The following is an 8,090-nucleotide window of genomic DNA, read 5'->3' as shown; positions in this document are numbered from 1 at the left end:
ATAGATCAGTACCTCATACAACCCCACTTCAAAAAATCTGAACTATCCCTTTAAGTGTTGTGCATCCTGCCAGCTCCTCTGGATCTGGAGACATTCTAGGCTGTCATCATCGAGCCTTCTGGATAAATGCTTATGCTCTGGATAAACAGCATGCGTGTCTGCATATGTCCTAATTCCACAGTGTTGACTGAATGACAAACACTTTGAAACACAGAGGGGGACCCATGCTTGCTTGTATAAAAACCGATACAGAGTGTAGACACACAAGAAAAGCAAACATTATTAACATTTTTTTTGGGTGTGTGAAATGGTTGATAAAAAATTCACAGACACATGATGAAATCTCTCTTTAAAGGCAGATTTGGTTTCATTCCACCACACATTTACCTTGATCCCGAGGAATCTGACCCCACATTCTTACAACCAGTCAGATTCCTCAGTGTAATGACAGCTGTGGAGAGTCTGAACCAACACATTTAACACACACAGAAACAAACCTAATAAGTTAAGTTGGTAAACGTTACATCATTTAAAGGGACAGTTAACCCCCAAATCAAGAATTTAGATAAAAATATTTTTCTTCTTCCCTGTGGTGCTTTTTAACAGTGTAGATTTTTTTGGTGTGAGTTGCTCAGTGTTGGAAATATCGACAGTAGAGATTTCTACCCTCTCCTGGATATAATATTGTTTACTGTTTATTTGGATCCCTTTTCGTGGTTACCAAGGCAACAGCTACTCTTTGTGGGGTCCATAAATGATAAAACAATGTGTCTTTACAGCAATCATAACCCGGTTTCTCAAAATAATCCCCAGCCCTTGCTGTGAGCAATTTTATGTAGGGACTATTTTCCTTCTACTGAATTACACCCACAAACCGCATCACCATGCAGAAAGAAGCGTGCATCTACTAAGGACAAGAGGCTCATGCTTGTGACAGCGTGAGATGTAAATAATAATGGCGTCCTCCTTGGCTGAGCTGTAACGTTAGCTAGCTCAGTGGTGCTAGGTTAGCTAGCAGTAGATGCGTGCTTCCTTCTGCATGGTGATACAGTTGAAAGGTGTAGTTTGGTAGGAAGAAAATAGTTCCTACATGAAACTGCTCACAACAAGGTCTGAGGATTATCTTGACTAAGTGGGTCATCATGATTTCTGGAAAGAGACATTGCTGTTGAGTTTTTCAAATTTATTTTTGGCGCTTTGAGCACCACAAGCTGAGTGACATCTAGTTCCATTATATTTGAGAGAAGATAGACATCACTACAACTGATATCTTCAACACTCGGCACTCTCGCCATAACAATTCAAACTGATAAACGGCTCTAGAGGTAAGAGGAAAAATATGTTTTTGATTTTGGGGTGAACTGTCTCTTTAACATCTGCGTGCTAGCATGGTGATGTTAGCATTTGTGTCTCAGTACAATCTCACAATAGTAGCATGACTGTATTGTTGGTTAATTAGATTTTGATCCTGAAAACATTTCTAGAGATATCTAACCCCAACATTTTGTGAATTTTTCCTGCATTTCTCTTCCTTATATTAGTTGATTTTGATACTCAAGTTAACCATAGTTGGGAGTATTTTATCACACACTGCACAGGTGAAACAAAGTCAAAGAACTTTCCTGCAGCCTGGCTTGAACTGAAGGATATTTTCTTGTGGTTTCTAAATGAAATCCTTGTAATTACTGTAGATACAGTTATTGGGTGAAGGGAACTTCCAAAATCTAGTCTGGTTAGTTAAAGTGTATAAAATGAGGTCAATGCTAATGGAAGACACTGACGAGTTTGATCTTAACTTAAAAGTCAAATCTTATGAACCATCATAAATTTTTTGAAACATTTGATTTATGAATCCTCTGATCAAGTGTGACTTTGGGTCTGTCCTTCACATTGTCACCATCTCTCTGTTCTCTTATTCCCTCCTGGTCATTATCTTTCTTTTTATACGTACATGTCTGAACTCACTCTAATCTTAACTTAAATTAAGTGTAAAAATAGATTGAAAAACAATCTCCCAAACAAACACAAACACCTCCATCTCTACCACACACACAGTCTCAGTAGACGTGAACTTGCTTTAACTATGTTGTATTTTCCTTTGGGGCATTGACAGCCTTTAAACCTGTTGATAGAAGCTGGATCGTCTCCCTGCTAGAAAGGCAACGCCGCCATTATCAATGCTGCTGGAGGTTACCAATGATAGCTGCTCCCCTTGGCAGCATTGCTCTGCAGCTGTCTCCAGACCTCAGGATAGTAACCAAGATCAGTCCTGGGTCAGACACTCAGAGAAAATGTCAGCCTCCCTTCCTGGAGACCGTATCAGATCTATTAGAGCACCACAGTAAAAGCAGGTGCTCAATCACGCAGATACAACTGATCCAGTTTATATCAGATCTGTTTTTACAAAGTGAAGTATTAGACAGATATCTGAACAAACATGTAGCTCAGTTGTGTCAAACACTCCCCCCAGTGGTTAGAGGCAGGCTAGTAGTTTGCCTCCTGGAGCGTTTTCTGCTCTATTTATTTCTCAATAATTCCACTATTGCAGTGGTATTTTTTCTGTCTCTTCTGTTGTTGAGAATAGCTTAAGTTAGATTTGACACATCTTTAACTACCCTTTTGTGTTTTGTGTTCCGTGTTTAACTTCACAACAAGTTTACATAGCACTCAACAAGCAGTTTTCAGGGTTAACCTTAACAATAGATGGATTGTTGAACGAACCTACCAGGCACAGGTCAAGGGATTCAAAGTGTCAGGGCCCCCCTGGCCTTCATCTGCAAAATTTCACACAAAGTAACATGTAGCAACCAGCAAGCTTCAAAATGACACAAAAAGGCACAAGAGGTCACAAAGACATACAATTACGTAAAGAAAACACATAACATGTCTCTCTCTCTGTCTCATTGTGTCGTACGGATTACTGTTAACTTATTATGCTGATCTGTTCTGTACGTCATCTATTGCACGTCTCTCCGTCCTGGAAGAGGGATCCCTCCTCAGTTGCTCTTCCTGAGGTTTCTACCATTTTTTCCCCGTTAAAGGTTTTTTTTTGGGAGTTTTTCCTTATCCGCTGCGAGGGTCCAAATGTCGTATGCTGTAAAGCCCTGTGAGGCAAATTGTGATGTGTGATATTAGGCTTTATAAATACAATTGATTGATGGATTGACGTAACGACTACAAAAAACACAAAACAGCAAGACACAATATGACTAAAGGAAGTATAAATATACCACAAAGACATGCTAAACAACTGCAAAGAGACACAAAATCCCTCAGAGACACAAAACAACCACAAAGAGACATGAAACGACCAAAAAAGACACAGAATTACCACAAAAACATGCTTAACAACTGCAAAAAGACACAAAACAACCACAAATAGACACAAAATTACCTAAAAAAGACACCTAACGACTACAAAAAGCAAGTAACAGGACGGAAAATGACTAAAAGAGACACAAAATTACCACAAACACACACAAAATCCCTCAGAGATACAAAACAGCCATAAAGAGAGAAAAAAAGCAACCAAAAAAGACACAAAATTACCAAAAAGATACAAAATTATCACAAAGAGATGCTAAACAACTGCAAATAGACACAAAATCCCTTTAAAGACACAAAACAACCTCAAAGAGACATGAAGTTACCTAAAAAAGACACATAACGACCACAAAGAATAAGTATCGGGATGCAAAATGGCTAAAAGAGACAAAATTACCACAAAAATATGCTAAACAACCACAAAGAGACACAAAATCCCTTTAGAGACACATTACCACAAAGAGATGCAAACAAACTGCAGGCACAAAACAACCAGAAAGGACACAAAATTACCCAAAAGGACAAATAACATCTACAAAGAACACAACACAAGACACAAAATGACTGAAAAGACAGAAATTTATCACAGAGACATGCTAAACAACTGCAAAGTGACACAAAGAGAAAAAACAAACAAACAGGCAAAACCACCACAAAGTCTGTGAGTCTTCTGCCTGTGTAGGAGAGGCAGTGGGGCCCTCTGCCTGTCTGTGTCCAGGGGCCCATTGTCTAATTCACCTGAATATCACGCCATGCACAGATCATAGTACATGAAGAAACACCAGTGTTATAGCTACACTGAGGTAGGTGAACATTTGGTTGCAAATTGTGAACAGTTAAAAACTTTTTGGATTCTTGTATTTTAGTGAGACATTTCCATTGTTTTCAAATCCTCACATCCCTCTTAGTCCAAAAACCAAAAGCCTAATGCTGTCCCAGTATAGGTGCTAGAGCCTTGAAAGACCTTGTGGCATCCATAAAAAGTAACACATGTATGCAGGTTTTTTAAACATGGGTGAACTCGCTTAAAAAAAGGCTAGAGATTCTTTCCCATTGCCAGTAGACCAGAACTGTGTACACGGCTCTGCAACAGATGAACTTTGCTGTATGCGCAGGGTTTTTTGGTGTGTCACTTTTGACAGGCTAGGAAATAAGTTAGTAAATAGTAGAACGCAGCATGGAGGCCTGTGAAAACTTCATGGTGGTATCTCTTACTTATTCAGTCTTTCTTTCAAACTTGCTGCTGACTACTTTGTATCAGTGTTCAAGTGCTGCTTGGGTGGAGACTGACGGGTGGTGGTGCATCATTGCATCTCACAGGTTGAGGAGCTAAAATTAGCACATTCACCCAGGTGCTGTGTCTCCATCAATGCCGATCGAAGCCGGAGCCGATAAATACTATTGCTGAGTCATGCGACTTGGGTGTGAATGCTGAATGTAACCTTTTCCATTACATTAAAAAGCCAGATGTTAACGAGTGTTAGCAGGTTTTTTATGCAGTGGAAAAGAGGCTTAAAGTGCGTGCAAAAGGTTTCACACTTTTACACACGCTAATTTTGGTGGTGAAGGGGTATTAGTGAGCGGTCAGATAACTTTACACAAACACTGCCAGCAGAGCAGTGAGAAATCTGCGCATAGAAAGCAAACTCTGTGATATTTGATGACAGACTTATGCAGCCAAACGTACACAATGTGCTGTTTGCTTTCAGTGACTGTTTCCTTGTCAAACTAAACAAAGACACTGCATTGCAGAGAGCTGCGACTTCAGTAGCAACAAGTAAGGAAAACGTCTGCTAAGTCACTCTGCCCTGAACAGAAGTTGACTGTCTTTCAGGAAAAGTATAAAGGTCAAAATCCATATGCAGCAGCATGGCTGAATGTTTAACTTTCCCCTGTGGCTCCATATGTTTTTTCACTCCATATGCTTTCTATTGGCATCAAAATGAATTAAAGCGGTGCATAAGGGTGCAGCAAAGACTCCCGATTGTGGCTTTAACTCAGGAAATGGCTGCTGAGTGTTTTTTCCTCTGGACATGGGAGAACTGTTAAGTGAGGCGGCAGCTTCATCCCTCTCATGTTCCCCCTGTTAATTAGTTGTGTCGGCCTATCTTTCCTTTCAAGGTTTTCTCTTTCACTGTTTCATGGTTTGTTTTATTTTCTCCTCCTTTTCAACTATTTTTGCTGTGAAGAGCTTCAGACGCTCTCTCTGTTCTCTCCCCCTCTCTCATTTTTCTATTTAATAACTTCTCTGTTGGCCAACTTGCCTTCCCAAGACGACTTTGACAGACAGATTTGTTGAGTAGCAGCAGGCACAGGCCCAGTGCCCTTTAACTGAGGCATCTGCGCCAGCATGGCAGACACTGCCAACCAGCCTCTGCCAGCCCTGCCCCTCGGCTCGGTGAGGTGAAAATGAGACTGCCATACTAATAAACATGATGTAAGCAGAGCCTTTGGAAAAGTGCACAAATTGAACGGTGCATATGTTTAACGAACGTAGATGCAGAAAGTAAGCATGGTGACTATTCCAAACATTTGTGTAATTTATTTGACACTAGTTTAGCTAATGTAGGAGTATTTAGACTCTGTGCTCATCAGAGAGGCAGTAATCAAACAGGATGCTGTGTGTTTTATAAGAGTAAATGCTAAAATTAAAAATTTAAAACACTTTAAACCTCCTAGTTTGATTTTAGAGCAGGCAGCCGCATGCAATAAAACCTGTGCATATTAAAAATGTATTTGTAGAGGAAGTGAAATTCCACAGTTAAGTCTTAGAGAACATATTGTATTCGACATCATACTGTACCCTTTTGGGGAACACATTTTATATGACCCCAGAGAGTCTTGGCTTTTCTAAAATGTCAAGTTACAAAGGTTGGTTTCCCTCCTGAATGAGGTATAATTCTGACATTTTCAACACTATTTTAAACTCTAGCTTTTTCTAAAACCCGTAAGACTTCTCCTGGGAATTAATTATATTATTTAAGGTGACATTTGTTCAGATTCCAGCCTTGTGTATGAATATTGCCTCATGATGCAGTTGATTGGTAACATCCAGGTCACTTCCTCTCAATGCTTTCGGATATAACTGTATACCTATTTCAATTTAAGATGCCACACTGTGTGTAAAAGTAAATGTGTACATGTGGAGCTTATTTCAGACCTCTTGTCATAGCTTTGCTCAGTTCTCCGCATTGCTCACTCTTCCACTTGCCTCTAATTTGAGTCAAAGTTAAAAAAAATTGTGCGGCAATCGATTCCTCTAGTTTTAATTCTTCCTCACACTGTCACGCCATCACCAGGATGTCCTTTTCTCTACTGTGTGACACATTTGTTTGCATAAACTTGCTGCTCCAATTACAGCCACTCAAATATTCCTTCACACTGACTAACTTGTTTTGTGCCTCCACCCGTTTCCCCCCCATTCACTGAACTCTTGACCCCAGTTTGTGACAGACTGTGCTGCATCTCTCCCAGGACTCCCACTGTCCTGGGAGAGATGAGTCCTGTGTCATCTGCTTCATGACACAGAGGCGGCATTGCGCCAGGTGGCCTCTCATAACCTCCGTGTGCTGCCACCAGTGAGTCACACAGCCACACATTCTCCCAAACTCACACAAACAGTGGTGTAAAAAAATATGTTATACAACAAGCTATAATTGCTTTTAGTACGTGTGTGTTTTGTTTCTTTTTCTGTTTTATTGGACGGCTGGATTTCAGGTTGTGTAATCCAGAAACTTACCATTGCATCAGTATTTATATATTAATGTCTCAGTGACCTTTACACTTCTTATCCAATCCACTAAACTCATATTTAGTTTCACAGTAGAGCCATTATGCCGATACTCATGGTAACAAATGCCCTTTTTTGGTATTTGAAGTTCAGTAAATAAATACAAACTTAGGAGCATGCATTTTCTCAGAGTGCTTTCTGGAATACATTGTGTTATTTTGGGCATCCTGTTTCCTGCCCTGCTGGAACGGCCCAGTGGCCATCAGATCAGGCTCTGAGTGTACTGGGCAGTGTGTGTCACTAGTGTGACCAGTTTATTCCTCGGAAACACTGTCAGTGACACATGGTAAATAAAGGTTAAACAGGTTAAACTCTGTACTTCTTTAAATGCAGTGGTGCTTTGAGCTAAAGGTCAGCATGTTAACATGCTTACAGTGGCAACGCCAACATGTTAACATCTTCGTTTAGCACATTAGCATGCCAGTATTTATTTCAAAGTGCCGTTTTTGCTGATGGAAATGTCATTAGTGTTGCAGGTATGTAGCCATAAACACCAGTACTAGACAAACTGAGATTGATAGTGGTGCTACAGTAGATGACAAGTGAAGGAACCACCAGTTATTACAATTCATCCTGCGGGGAACATGAATATCTGTACTGGATTTCATGTCAATCCAGTGGTTCTAAAGACATGTTGCTAAAGCCAAAAATGTCAACTGGCTGGTGGTGCTCGAGGAAAAGTCAAGTAGGTAGGATTCATGCGAATATTTGTACAATATGTGGAGCTGCCTACCGAAGTCTCTCAATATGCATAGACCCATCCTGCTAGCAAAAAATATCTTCATCATTTTTAACATTTTCTCCAGGCACAAATTTAGAGAGAAGCGAGCTGCACATGAATATACCCACTAAAACATATTACAGTTATTTTTCTTAAGTGCAATAACTTATTTTATGTGCAATAATATGTATGAGCACTTTTTTAAAATCCCATTTTAACTGCATACATTGGCAATGAGTGTATGACGTGTATCTA

This window comes from Epinephelus fuscoguttatus, linkage group LG16 (genome assembly GCF_011397635.1).
Source record: "Epinephelus fuscoguttatus linkage group LG16, E.fuscoguttatus.final_Chr_v1".
Taxonomy (NCBI): Eukaryota; Metazoa; Chordata; class Actinopteri; order Perciformes; family Serranidae; genus Epinephelus; species Epinephelus fuscoguttatus.
The sequence above is the reverse complement of the archived record's forward strand: the minus strand, read 5'-3'. Positions refer to the sequence as shown.